The sequence below is a fragment of the Halichoerus grypus genome, chromosome 6 (assembly GCF_964656455.1).
Source record: "Halichoerus grypus chromosome 6, mHalGry1.hap1.1, whole genome shotgun sequence".
Lineage (NCBI taxonomy): Eukaryota > Metazoa > Chordata > Mammalia > Carnivora > Phocidae > Halichoerus > Halichoerus grypus.
The window spans coordinates 115119109-115132810 of record NC_135717.1 but is presented as its reverse complement, the minus strand read 5'-3'; the positions used below and the strand labels follow the sequence as shown (position 1 = coordinate 115132810).

General features: G+C 38.3%; 1 pseudogene; it reads right to left on the bottom strand.

Annotated features, from left to right (window-relative positions):
- Positions 1-5416: 5416 nt before the first annotated feature.
- On the bottom strand, positions 5417-6443 carry LOC118543033 (olfactory receptor 8S1-like; annotated as a pseudogene).
- Between the last annotated feature and the right edge of the window lie 7259 nt (positions 6444-13702).

Below are 13702 nucleotides of genomic sequence, written 5' to 3'. Positions count from 1 at the left end.
TTTTTTTTTTTTTGTCTTTTTTTCCTTTGATTTGTTTCTTAAAATCCACATATAAGTGCAGTGGTATTTGTTTACTCTGACTTATTTCACATAGCATTATAGACTCTAGATCCATTCATTATGTTGCCAATGGCAAGATTCATTCTTTTTTATGGCTGAGTGGCTGAGTAATATTCCATTATATATATATCTTCTTTATCCATTCATCTTAGGCTGCTTCCATAAGTTTGGCTATTGTAAATAATGGTGCAATAAACATAGGCATGCCTATATTTTTTCAAAATAGTGTTTCTGTTTTCTTTAGGTAAATACCCAATAGTGGAATTACTGGATCATATCAGAAATCTATTGTTAATTTTTGAAGAACCTCCATACTGTTTTCCATAGTGGCTGCACCACTTTGCATTCCCACTAATAGTGCATGAGGGTTTCTTTTTCTCCACATCCTCACCAACAGTTGTTGTTTCTTGTGTTTTTGATTTTAGCCATTCTGACAGATGTGAGGTGATATCTCATTGCAGTTTTGCTTTGCATTTCTCTGATGATGAGTGATGTTGCACATCTTTTCATGTGTCGGTTGGCTATCTGTATGTTTTCTTTGGTAAAATGTCTGTTAATGTCTTCTATCCATTTCTAATTAGATTATTATTTTTTTGTGTGTTGAGTTGTAGAAGTTCTTTATGTTTTGGATTTTAACCCCTTATTGGACAAATACAAATCAGGAATGAAAAGTAGGACATCAATACATATACTACAGATATTGAAAAGATAATAAAGTGAATATTATGAACCACTTTAATTGTTAATAAATCTGAGAATTTATGTGAGTGGACCAATTTCTCTAAAAACAATTTTTTCAAGTCTTACAGAAGAAGCAGAAGGTGTGAATCATCTAATAAGTATTAAATAACTTGAATTCATTATTTTAAAAAAGCCCTTGATAAAACCCCAAATCATATCAGTTTTTTTATTTTTATTTTTAATTAAAAAAAAATTTTTTTTAAAGATTTTATTTATTTGACAGAGAGAGACACAGTGAGAGAGGAAACACAAGCAGGGGGAGTGGGATAGGGAGAAGCAGGCTCCCCGCTGAGCAGAGAGCCTGACGCGGGGCTCGATCCCAGGACCCCGAGATCATGACCTGAGCCAAAGGCAGATGCTTAACTACTGAGCCACCCAGGCGCCCCCAGTTTTTTTTTTTTTTTAAAGAGCTAACATCTTTATTTGAAAGTGGAGGCCTCATTATTACTAAATATTCTCTGTGTGAGTTTGATTTACCATCCTCCTTCATCCTCCCACTCCTTTGGCCCCTTAATTTTTTTTTATTTTTATTTTTTTATTATTATGTTATGTTGATCGCCATACATTACATCATTAGTTTTTGATGTAGTGTTCCATGATTCATTGTTTGCATATAACACCCAGTGCTCCATGCAGAACGTGCCCTCTTTAATACCCATCACTAGGCTAACCCATCCCCCACCCCCTCCCCTCTAGAACCCTCAGTTTGTTTTTCAGAGTCCATAGTCTCTCATGATTCTTCTCCCCCTCCGATTTCCTCCCCTTCATTCTTCCCCTCCTGCTATCTTCTTCTTCTTTTTTTTAACATATAATGTATTATTTGTTTCAGAGGTACAGGTCTGTGATTCAACAGTCTTACACAATTCACAGCGCTCACCATAGCACATACCCTCCCCAATGTCTATCACCCAGCCACCCCATCTCTCCCACCCCCCACCACTCCAGCAACCCTCAGTTTGTTTCTTGAGATTAAGCCCAAATCATATCAGTTTAATAGTGAATTCTTATGAATGTATGAAGAAGTAACAACTAATTTTACACAACTTTTCCACAGAATAGAAGAGAGGATGCCTCACAATTCTTTTTATGAATCTACTAAATCCTGATAATAAAATCCTGATGGAGGGGCGCCTGGGTGGCTCAGTCGTTAAGTGTCTGCCTTCGGCTCAGGTCATGATCCTGGGGTCCTGGGATCGAGCCCCGCATCGGGCTCCCCGCTCAACGGGAAGCCTGCTTCTCCCTTTCCCACTCCCCCTGCTTGTGTTCTCTCTTTTGCTATCTCTGTCAAATAAATAAAATCTTAAAAAAAAAAATCCTGATGGGAAGTTTTACATTTAAAAATCAACTAATATAATTTACCTTATTGAGAAAAACTATATGATAGCTCAATAGATACAGGAACACCATTTGATAAAATTTGACATAATTTATGCATAAAACACTTAGTAAACTAGGAAAAGGAAAAAAACTTTCTTAACCTGAAAAATTTAATCTACAAAAAAATTAAGAAATGAATTTAACAAGTTCACTGATACATAAAAATTAATTGTATTTCTACATGCCAATAAAAACACACATAAAGTAACATTTAAAAATAATACCACTTAGAGTTAAAAAACATTAAATGCCTAATAATACATTTCACAAAAGTACACAAAACTCTATAATAAAAGCTGTAAAGTATTTTTGAGAGAAATTAAAAACAATTAAATGGAAGGATATAACTTGGTTAATTGGGTGACTCAATATTGTAAAGATGCCACTGCTTTTCAATTTGATCTATAGATTCAGACACAATCAAAATCCTAGACATTTTTGTAATTGATAAACTGATTCTACAAAACTTATATGAAAATACAAAGAACCAAGAATAACTAAGTACATCCTGAAGAACTGAGTTAGAAGAAACACATACTTCCAACCTTAGAAACCTATTATAATGATATAATAGGAAACACAGTTTGTTATTGGTACAAAAGGAGACAAAATCATCATGGAACAAAATGGAGATTTCAGAAACAGACCCACATATATACCAGGCTTATGATAAAAGTAATACTACAGTGCAGTGGGAACATAAATGGTGAAGGGTCAATGCATTTCCATATGGAAAAAAAAAATCTTGACCTTTATCACGCATTATGCACAGAAAACAATTCCAGATGGATTATAATAAAATGCTAAAGCTTTAAAAAACCCAGAATATTTTCATAAGCTTGGAGTAAAGAAAAATTTCTTAACCTAGCACAAAAATGGCAAGTTATAAAGGAAAAAATGATTATTTGGACTTTATTAAAATTAAGAATTTCTCTTCATTAAAACAACATTAAGAGAATGAAAGTCAATCCACAGGGCAGAAGAGGAAAAGGTGCTTAACTTTATTAGCCATCAGAGAAATGCAAAGACAACTTTTAATGCAATCAAAACTCATCCACTAGAATTATAAAATGAAAAAAACATAAAATATCATGATTCTTTAGTCCTTACAAGTTATTTTTTTAAATTTTCTTTTTTCTTTTTTTTTAATTTTTTCTTTTCCCTTTTTCAACCAACATCTTATCAATCCCTTTTTTTAAAAATTCTTTTTTATTTTTCATTTTTAGAGTCATATTCTATCCCTTCATAGTAGTTTACCTTATTTTGGTATATGTGTATATATATATATATATATATATATATATATATATATATATATATATAGCTGTTCTTTCTTTAAAATTTTGGGATACAGTTTCTTCTAACAGACCAAAATATACCCTAAATCTCTAGTGTATGGCTTTGTTCTAGTCTCCTGCCTGATCACATTCTCTCCCCCCCACCCTTTTTTTAATTTCTCTTCTTTCTTTTTTCAACCAACTTCTAATCTTATCAATTCCTTTTATAAAATCTTTTATAATTTTCATCTTTACAATCATATTTCATCCCTTCATTGTATTTACCCTTATTTTTGTACATATACAAGTTTTTCTTTCTTTGAAATTTTGGGAGGCACTTTCTTATAACAGACCAAAATATACCCAAAATCTAGTGTGTGGCACTGATCTATGCACCAGCCTGATCATATTTGATCATATTCTGTTTTTTTTTGTTGTTGTTGTTTGTTTTTTATCTTTTACTTTTTCTTTTTTTTTTTTCTTTTTTCTTTCTTTCCCTTTCTTTTCTCCCGGTTTCAGGCCTCTTCTGATTTGTTTAGTGTATATTTTTCTGGGGTCATTGTTACCCTGTTGGCATTCTGTTCTCTCATTCATCTATTCTCCTCTGGACAAAATGACAAGACGGAAAAAATCACATCAAAAAAAAGAACAAGAGGCAGTACTGCCAGGGACCTAATCAATATGGACATTAGTAAGATGTTGGAACTAGAGTTCAGAATGACGATTATAAAGATACTAGCTGGGCTTAAAAAAAGCATGGAAAATACTAGAGAAACCCTTTCTGGAGAAATAGAAGAACTAAAATCTAACCAAGTCAAAATCAAAAAGGCTATTAATGAGGTGCAATAAAAAATGGAGGCTCTAACTGCTAGGATAAATGAGGCAGAAGAGAGAATTAGTGACATAGAAGACCAAATGATGGAAAATAAAGAAGCTGAGAAAAAGAGGGTTCCACCCCCCTCCCCCCCCCCACTTAGCCACTGGAGCGACGTCCCTCAGCAGAGCCGACTTCTAGAAGTTCCGATTTTGTGCGCCGCTGCTGTATCACTTGCCAGTAGCAGCTGACAGAGGTCCCCTCCCCTGCCGTCTATCTTCCTGAATATCGCCTCGGATTCACTTTTCCGCATGTCCTACCTTCCAGAAAGTGGTCGCTTTTCTGTTCAGAGAGTTGCTGCTATTCTTTTCTTTGATCTCCTGTTGAGTTTGTAGGTGTTCAGAATAGTTTGATCCCTATCTAGCTGAATTCCTGGGACCAGACAAAATTAGGTCTCCTACTCCTCCGCCATCTTGCTCCTCCTCCTGATTGCCAGCTTTTTGATCATATTCTCTTCGAGAAAATTTATTGTGCTGTAGCCTTATATGCTGTACACTTTTCTGTATGTATGTTATATTTTATTTTTTAAATTTAATTTAATTTTATTATGTTATGTTAGTCACCATACAATACATCATTAGTTTTTGATTTAGTGATCGATGATTCATTGTTTTTGTATATTTTAATAAAAATAGGTCAAAATGCTAAAAATCTGCTTTAAATCTATTTAGAGGGGCCCCTGGGTGGCTCAGTCGTTAAGCGTCTGCCTTCGGCTCAGGTCATGATCCCAGGGTCCTGGGATCGAGCCCCGCATCGGGCTCCCTGCTCAGCGGGAAGCCTGCTTCTCCCTCTACCACTACCCCTGCTTGTGTTCCCTCTCTCACTGTGTCTCTCTCAGTCAAATAAATAAATAAAATCTTTAAAAAAAAAAAAAAAAAAAATCTATTTAGAAATAGGTAAGGATCATTTTATAGAACCTACCTATATTCAATGATGGAAAATTTAAAATGATCCATGCTTTTACATTACTGAGACTGCTCAATAATTTTTCAATTAAAATCTCTATGTATAGAAAAAATTAGAAGAAAATATACTGAATTTGGCTGGTAAAATTATTTACTAAGACATATGCCAACATTTAACAAGATGTGCATTCAGCAATTTTACTTAACATCAATTCAACAGATATCTTCATGCATGCAGTTTGAGCCTAACGCCTAATCATCTCCAGCCACTGTTTGCTACCTGACTGTTGCAAAAACTTGCCCAAGGTTCTTCTCAGTGCATTTTTAACCTCCTTGTTTTTCAGGCTGTAGATGAAGGGATTCACTAGGGGAGTGACCACACCATACTGTATGGAGAAGATCAGCTCCAGAGGTGAGCCTGAGGTTGGCATGAAATGATGGAGAAAGCTGAGCCATAAATGAAGATCACTGTGGCGAGGTGGGAAGAGCAGGTGGAGAAGGCCTTGCTTCTGCCCAAGGTGGAGCTGATGCTCAGGATGGTGGAGACAATGTGCACATAGGAGAAGAAGATCAGGAAGAATGTACCAATGCCATGCAGGAGTGTGGAACAGACCAGGACGGTGAGGTTGGTAGAGACATCAGAGCAGGACAAAGGGAAGAGAGAGGGCAGCTCACAGCTGTAGTGATGGATGGTTTTGGCCTCACAGAAATCCAAGTTCATTATCAGAGGGATGTTAATGAGTGCATCTAGAAAGCCCAGGCTCCATGAGCCCCACACAAGCTGCATATACAGCTGATTATTCATTACCTGGCCATAGAGGAGTGGGAACAGATAGCAGCATAACGGTCATAGGCCATTGCTGACAGTAGGCAGACTTCTGTTCCTCTAAAGTCAAACAGAAAGAAGATTTGAGCCAGGCAGTCCCCCACTGAGATGGTTTTTCTCCAAGACAGGAGGATCTCGAGCAGCCTGGGCACTATGGCAGTAGAGAAACAAAAGTCCATGAAAGAGAGGTGACTCAGGAAGAAGTACATAGGTGTGTGTAGTTGGGAATCTGCCCTGATTACCAACAACATCAACAGATTTCCCATTATAGTCAAGAGGTAAATCCCAAGGAAAAGCACAAAGAGCAGAACCTGGATGTGGGAGTCAACAGACAGGCCAAGGAGGATGAACTCTGTGATGGTACTGTGCTTCCTCAAAGCCATTTAGAGAGGATATTCCCTAGAAATAAAAATAGGCATAAACCTCAAACCTCTGTTGATCACACTCAATTACCAGGAGACAGGGGCTTGAACTCAACTAGCTTATATTTCATATTTTTCCTCATTGAGTTTTTTTAGATCCTTTCTTCCAATCCTGATACTCTGCTTCAATTCTGAATAGGTCAATCTCAGTATGATATTACCCTATGGTTGATATTCTATCTCAGAGATTGCTGAAGGAATTCACAAATTCGTCCAGACCTGGACCATGACTAATGTAGTCAATTTCCTTCAATGGAAACTGCTTAGCAATATTACCTACAATTTGCATATTTTAAAGGACTGTCTATAGTGGATGCTTCAAAACTTGTCATTTCTCCTCTATCACTCAGTTTCTTACTCCCATTTAAAACCTTGCTAAGTTGCTCAATGACATTATTTTGTCTTCCTTTAGCTTTTTTACAATCGCTTTCACATATGTTGTAAATTTCATCTTTGGGGTAAGACTGAATGAAACATGTTATCATGAATCCTACTTCTTTCTCATAAATGTTCCATGATGCAGCCATTTTATCTTCTTATCCTTTTTCTTTCTTTTAAACAGATGAGGACCTGAGGTAGACAGCATTTAAGAACCCTGCCCAAGGTCAAATAGGCACCAAGTGGAGAACTTGGAATTTGAGCTCAGGCAGTTTGATAATGTACCCTAATCACATCCTTTCCAAAGGGACAAGTTGTTGGGAAACCTCCTTCAACAAAGAGAACAAACATAGGTTTCTTAACGCTTTGTCAATCTCAAATGTATTTACTTTAAAAATGTTAGTTAATTTCACAAATGCTGGGACAGATGGATTAATAACAAAAAGGAAGAGAGAGAGAGATTTAGTATTTCCTCTATTTACTGACCAAAAGTGGGAAAGTTTGTATACTTAGAAGCATTATAAATCCCCTAGGAACCTGGGAGTCCCCTGAACTGGGAGAAGGGCTGAAAGTAGGAAGGCATGGAAAAGGAACATGAGCAAAATTTTTCTTAAATATTTCTTGACTTCTGCCCCTCTTCCTGTGTGCTTCAGCACCTGCATCAGTTTGAACCATTTGAGAGATTGAGGGAGTTATTAATAACAAAATAATTAACTTTCTGTGGCACATGTAAGTGGATCCTAGAAAAGGATAAAACACATGCCATCTACTCTGATGATGTACTCTGACTAATCCTTCTCTGACAATTATGCTCCCAGTTGCTTTACTCTGCTATCATTATAATCTTAGGGCCTAGGCAATGCAGAGTTTGTACCCAGAATGCATGAAGTCCCCATTCCCATTGCCCAACATCAGTCATCAAGGCCAGAGAGTTTTTCCCAAGTAGCTGCTCAGAGTAGGTGAACACATAGACTTCAATTCATAAAGAATATGAATCTGCCTAGATTTGGGGGCTCAGTATCCAGCAAACAAAAAGTCTACAAGAAGACCCAGGGTGAAAAGACACACCTCAGAGAGCCAGAAAGAGAAGGTATATGAAGAGAGGAAAAGAATTTATCCGGGGGTGGGGGGTAGAGAACTCCAGAGTGGTCCTTGAGACATTACCGAGCTCTGGGTTTTTGTGGCTCAGAAGATTTCCAGCTGCTCTGATTTTTACCTCAGGCCATGAGATCTCCATGTTCACGAGGACTAATTACAGGAACTTCAGATTATTAATTTTTTTTTCTAAGGGAAGTTACAGTAAGGCCATGAAAATAATTTACCTAAGAGCTAGGTACTCAAAGGCTGAAGCTTCAAAAGCACATATCCTCTGAGCTCTAGCTTGGTCCTGCCTTTTTCTCCTCCTGGCTATATGAAGACTCTCAAATCCTCCACAAAAGGTATGGAGGGCTTCTCTCTGGTAATCTTAAGTCCAAATCCTTGGGCATCCCTTTTTTTAGTTTTCTCTCTGACTCTAAATACTGTTGTACTAGGAGAATCCATGAAATGAGTGATTCTCAGATATAACCCTTCAGAAGGGCAGGTGTAGATTAGGCAGTCAGTAATTAGTATTTAGCCAGCAGAGCCTGACACCCCAGGAGACCAAGGAGCCAATGTTTTTTTATTCTCTGGAGTCATAGCTTGAAGTCCAACTTTAGACTCACACACAAAACAAAAAATTTTTAAAAACTCAAGGGATTCTATTTAGTGTGGCCTTTCGGAACTTCTATCTTGAAGCTTTGATTTTGGTGAAAACTCTCAGGTGTTTAGTGAGTTTGAAAGGAGGCAAAGTAGGTGGCAACATCCTTTATGTGCTTGGTCTCAGTATGTCACATTTGGGAAAGCAAAGCGAAGCTGTTCATTGATCTCAGGTTATTTTCCTTTGCCCTCATGATTTGAATTCATAAATATCTCTCAGATGAATATTTTAGTGATCAACTGTGTCAACAATCAGGGAGGTTTTCAGGGAAACTGTTGAAGGCAGGTCATGAAAGCCAAGGAAGAGATGGTGAAGGACTGAGCATTCAACAGTGACAAATACAGCAGTTTGATTCTGAATGATTAGAAATACAAAATACCCATTGGATTTTTTTTTTATTTTTTAAAAAAGATTTTATTTATTTATTTGACACAGAAAGAGACAGCGAGAGAGGGAACACAAGCAGGGGGAGTGGGAGAGGGAGAAGCAGGCTTCCCACCGAGCAGGGAGCCCAATGCGGGGCTCGATCCCAGGACCCTGGGATCATGACCTGAGCCAAAGGCAGTCGCTTAACCAACTGAGCCACCCAGGCACCCCCCCATTGGATTTTAGACTTACAATGTATTGTTGTCTATAAGGAACAGTGGGAGCATTGGCCAGATTGAAGAAGATTTAGATGTGCATTAATGCTAAAAACTGGTATGTTTTTTAGAAGAGAATGAGACCAGAGCAAAAATAATAATGAAGATTTATTAATTACATACCAAATTCCAGGTTTTGTCCTGCACATTTTAGGTATGATAACTAATTCCTCACAATAACTCTATGAGCTGGAATTTTATTACCCTCATTTACCCCAAATGAGGAAACTGAGGCACAGTGGAATATCTGGTCCAAGTTTATAAAGTTATTAAGTGGTGGAGTCAGGATTAAAATTTATATCATAAGACCTTAAAAACTGCTTTTTTTTTTTTTAACTAGGCTAAATAGCCTCAAATGGGCAAATTGAATTTAAGGTTTGTGATATATATATTCTTATAGACAGAAAAGGAGCTGTAGATACAAAACAAAGAGAGGGGAGACTCAGAAAGCAAAATCTAGTGTTCTGTTAGAAGGCTGTGCCACTTCTCTGGACATTATATAAGCAAGCAGGGCGCATACCACATCAAGATCTGTTCCTGAATTCAAAGGATAATAAAAAGCTAGATGGGTGTTTCTTTTTCTTTTCTGATATGTAGATATTTGGATTTAGACATATCTGGGATTTATACAAGTAATCACTAAAAACAATTGAGTGATTTTCAAAGATATTTGAAGGTAATATTAATGTAAAGTTGTAAGCATAGCCTGTTTTGGTAACAGAGTCAGACAATAATAACATGAAAGGAAGTTTATAAACTTTTAAAGGAAATTCATAAACACAAAATTGTAAGAGAAAGCCTTAAACAGCCTCTTTCAGAAGGCTGCCTGGTAATTTCCAAAGTTCTTAGAGTTTGGAGAAAAATTCACAGGACTGATTTTCCCAAAAAGTGGCAGAGGAGTAGGGGACCCTATTCCAACCGGTCCCAGGAATTGAGCTGGATATCTACCAGACCACTCTGACCACCCATGGAATCAGCCTGAGATGTAAGAAGATAGATCTGGATCTCTACAAACAGAATATCGCAGGTGGTTGGTTTCCAGGTATGAAGTGGGGAGCCGTGATTCTGTGGGCACATATCAGAAGACAAACAGAAGGGGAAGGGATCTGTGGGGATCCTGCACCGCTAGTTCTCAAAAGCCTCCCATGCTGGGAATGGGGCACAGACTCACAGACCGGTAGCACGGGTAAAGGACTTTAGGGCAGCCCCCCAGACTGAAACCTGGAGTGGCAGGGCCACCTGAGTGAACTGGGGGTGGCTGGCAGTTTTAGAAGCACAAAGGGCAGAGACACGCCCCCATGCCCTGACCTGGAGGTGAGGACTGGGAGCGCGGCTGAGGGGCACACAACCCAGGATGCTGCAGTTTATAGCAGCACAGACAGAAACAGAGAGAGTGTGGCCTGGAGAGCTCACTGAAGAACAGATTGTGATCTCTCTCTTCTGAGGCAGAGGATTGGAAACGATCTCTTCTGCTCTGACTCTCAGAAGAGACATGGAAAGCCACCAGGGAAAGCCGCCAGAGAACAAAAGCCCCAAAAAAACAGTTTTGACTGAGCCCATCCCCCACCACAGGGTGCAGGGCAACTCTGCCCAAACAGGGTTGCCTGAGTAACAGTACGACAGGCCCCTCCAGAAGACAGGCTGGGAAAACAAGAGGCCAACAACCCTAAGGTCCCTATAAAACATGTACATCTTGCTTGGGTTGTGGTCAATAATTTGGACTCTGTACATTCCCTCAACCACCCCTCAACAGAATGACTACGAGGAGGAACCCCCAAAATAGGAAAGACTCAGAGACTGTGACTTCTGCCACAGATTTACAAATGGATAGTTATAACCAAGATGTCAGAAATGGAATTCAGGGTAGCAGTTATGAAGACAATAGCTAGAATGGAGAAATCGATTAATGGCAACACAAAGTCTCTAAGGGCAGATATGAAAGCTGAATGGCAGAACTTAAAAATGCTATCAATGAGCTACAATCTAATCTAGATAATCTAACATATAGGGTAAGTGAGGCAGAAGAAAAAATTAGTGATCTAGAAGACCAATTGATAGAAAAGAAGGATAAAGAGGAGGCCAGGGAGAAACTACTCAAAATCCATTGAAAACAGAATAAGAGAAATAAGTGACACCATGAAATGTTCCAATGTCAGAATTATTGGGATCCCTGAGGGGGAGGAGAGAGAGAGAGGACTAGAAGATATATTTGAGCAAATTGTAGCTGAGAATTTCCCTAATCTGGGGAATGAAACAAACATTCGTGTCCTAGAGGCAGAAGGATCCCTCCCAAGATCAAGGAAAACAGGCCAATGCCCCATCATGTAATAGTAAAACTCACAAATCTTAGAACCAAGGAAACCATCTTAAGGGCAGTTAGGGGGAAGAGATTCCTTGTGTACAGAGAGAGAAACATCAGAATAACGTCAGACCTATCCACAGAGACCTGGCAAGCCAGAAAGGCCTGGCAAGACATATTCAGGGTATTAATGAGAAGAACATGCAGCCAAGAATACTTTATCTGGCAAGGCTGTCATTTAGAATGGATGGAGAGATGCAGAGCTTCCAAGACTGGCAGAAACGGAAAGAATATGTGGCCACTAAGCCGGCCCTGCAAGAAATATTAAGGGGAGTTCTATAAAAGGAGAAATAGCCCCAGAGTGATATAGAACAGAAATTTACAGAGACAATCTATAGAAACAAGGACTTCACAGGCAACATGATGACAGTAAATTCATATCTTTCAATATTCACTCTCAACATGAACGGCCTAAATGCTCCCATAAAATGGCATAGGGTTGCAGATTGGATAAAAAGACAGGACTCATCCATATGCTGTCTACAAGAGACTCATTTTGAACCTAAAGATACATCCAGAATGAAAGTGAAGGGATGAAGATCCATCTTCCATGCCAACAGACAGCAAAAGAAAGTTGGGGTAGCAATTCTTATATCAAACAAATTAGATTTCAAGCTAAAGACTGTAGTTAGAGACACAGAAGGACACTATATCATTCTTAAAGGGTCTATCCAACAAGAAGATCTAACAATTGTAAATATCTATGCCCCCAACGTGGGAGCAGCCATCTACATAAGCCAACTGTTAACCAAAATAGTCATATTGATAACAATATGTTAATTGTAGGAGACCTCAATACTCCACTCTCAGCAATAGACAGATCACCTAAGCAGAAAAATCAACAAAGAAACAAGAGCTTTGAATGACACACTGGACCAGATGGACCTCATAGATATATATAGAACATTCCACCCTAAAACAACAGAATACTCATTACTCTAGAGCACACATGGAACTTTCTCCAGAATAGACCATGTACTGGGTCACAAATCAGGTCTCAACCAATACCAAAAGATTGAGATTATTCCCTGCATATTCTCAGACCATAATGCTTTAAAAATGGAACTCAATCACAAGAAAATTTTGGCAGAAATTCAAACACTTGGAAGCTAAAGACCACTCTGCTCAAGAATGTTTGGGTCAACCAGGAAATCAAAGAAGCACTTAAACAATTCATGGAAACCAATGAGAACAAAAACACATCGGTCCAAAACCTCTGGGATACTGCAAAGGTGGTCCTAAGGGGGAAATACATAGCCATCCAAGCCTCACTCAAAAAAATAGAAAAATCCCGAATTCACCAACTAACTCTACACCTTAAAGAACTAGAGAAAAAGCAACAAACGATGTCTAAGCCACGCATTCGAAGAGAAATAATTAAGATTGGAGCAGAGATCAATGAATTAGAAACCAGAAACACAGTAGATCAGATCAATGGAACTAGAAGCTGGTTCTCTGAAAGAAATAATAAGATTGATAAACCATTAGCCAGACTTATCCAAAAGAAAAGAGAAAGGACCCAAATTAATAAAATTATGAATGAAAGGGGAGAGATCACGACTAACACCAAGGAAATAGAAACAATTATTAGAAATTATTATCAAGAACTATATGCCAATAAACAAGAACAGACTGCGATCTCTTACATGAAATTCTGGATGAAATGGAGGCCTTCCTGGAAACCTATAAGCTGCCAAGACTGAAACAGGAAGAAATTGACAACCTGAATAGGCCAATAACCAGTAAGGAGATTGAAGCAGTGATCAAAAACCTGCCAAAAAACAAGAGTCCAGGGCCTGATGGAGTCCCTGGGCAATTCTACCAAACATTCAAAGAAGAAATAACACCTAGTCTCCTGAAGCTGTTTCAAAAAATAGAAACAGAAGGAAAACTTCCAAACTCATTCTATGAGGCCAGCATTACCTTAATCCCCAAACCAGGCAAAGAACCCTTCAAAAAGGAGAATTTCAGACCGATATCCCTGATGAATATGGATTCCAAAATCCTCAACAAAATCCTAGCTAATAGGATCCAACAATACATTAAAAGGATCATCCACCACGACCAAGTGGGATTTATCCCCGGGATGCAAGCGTGGTTCAAC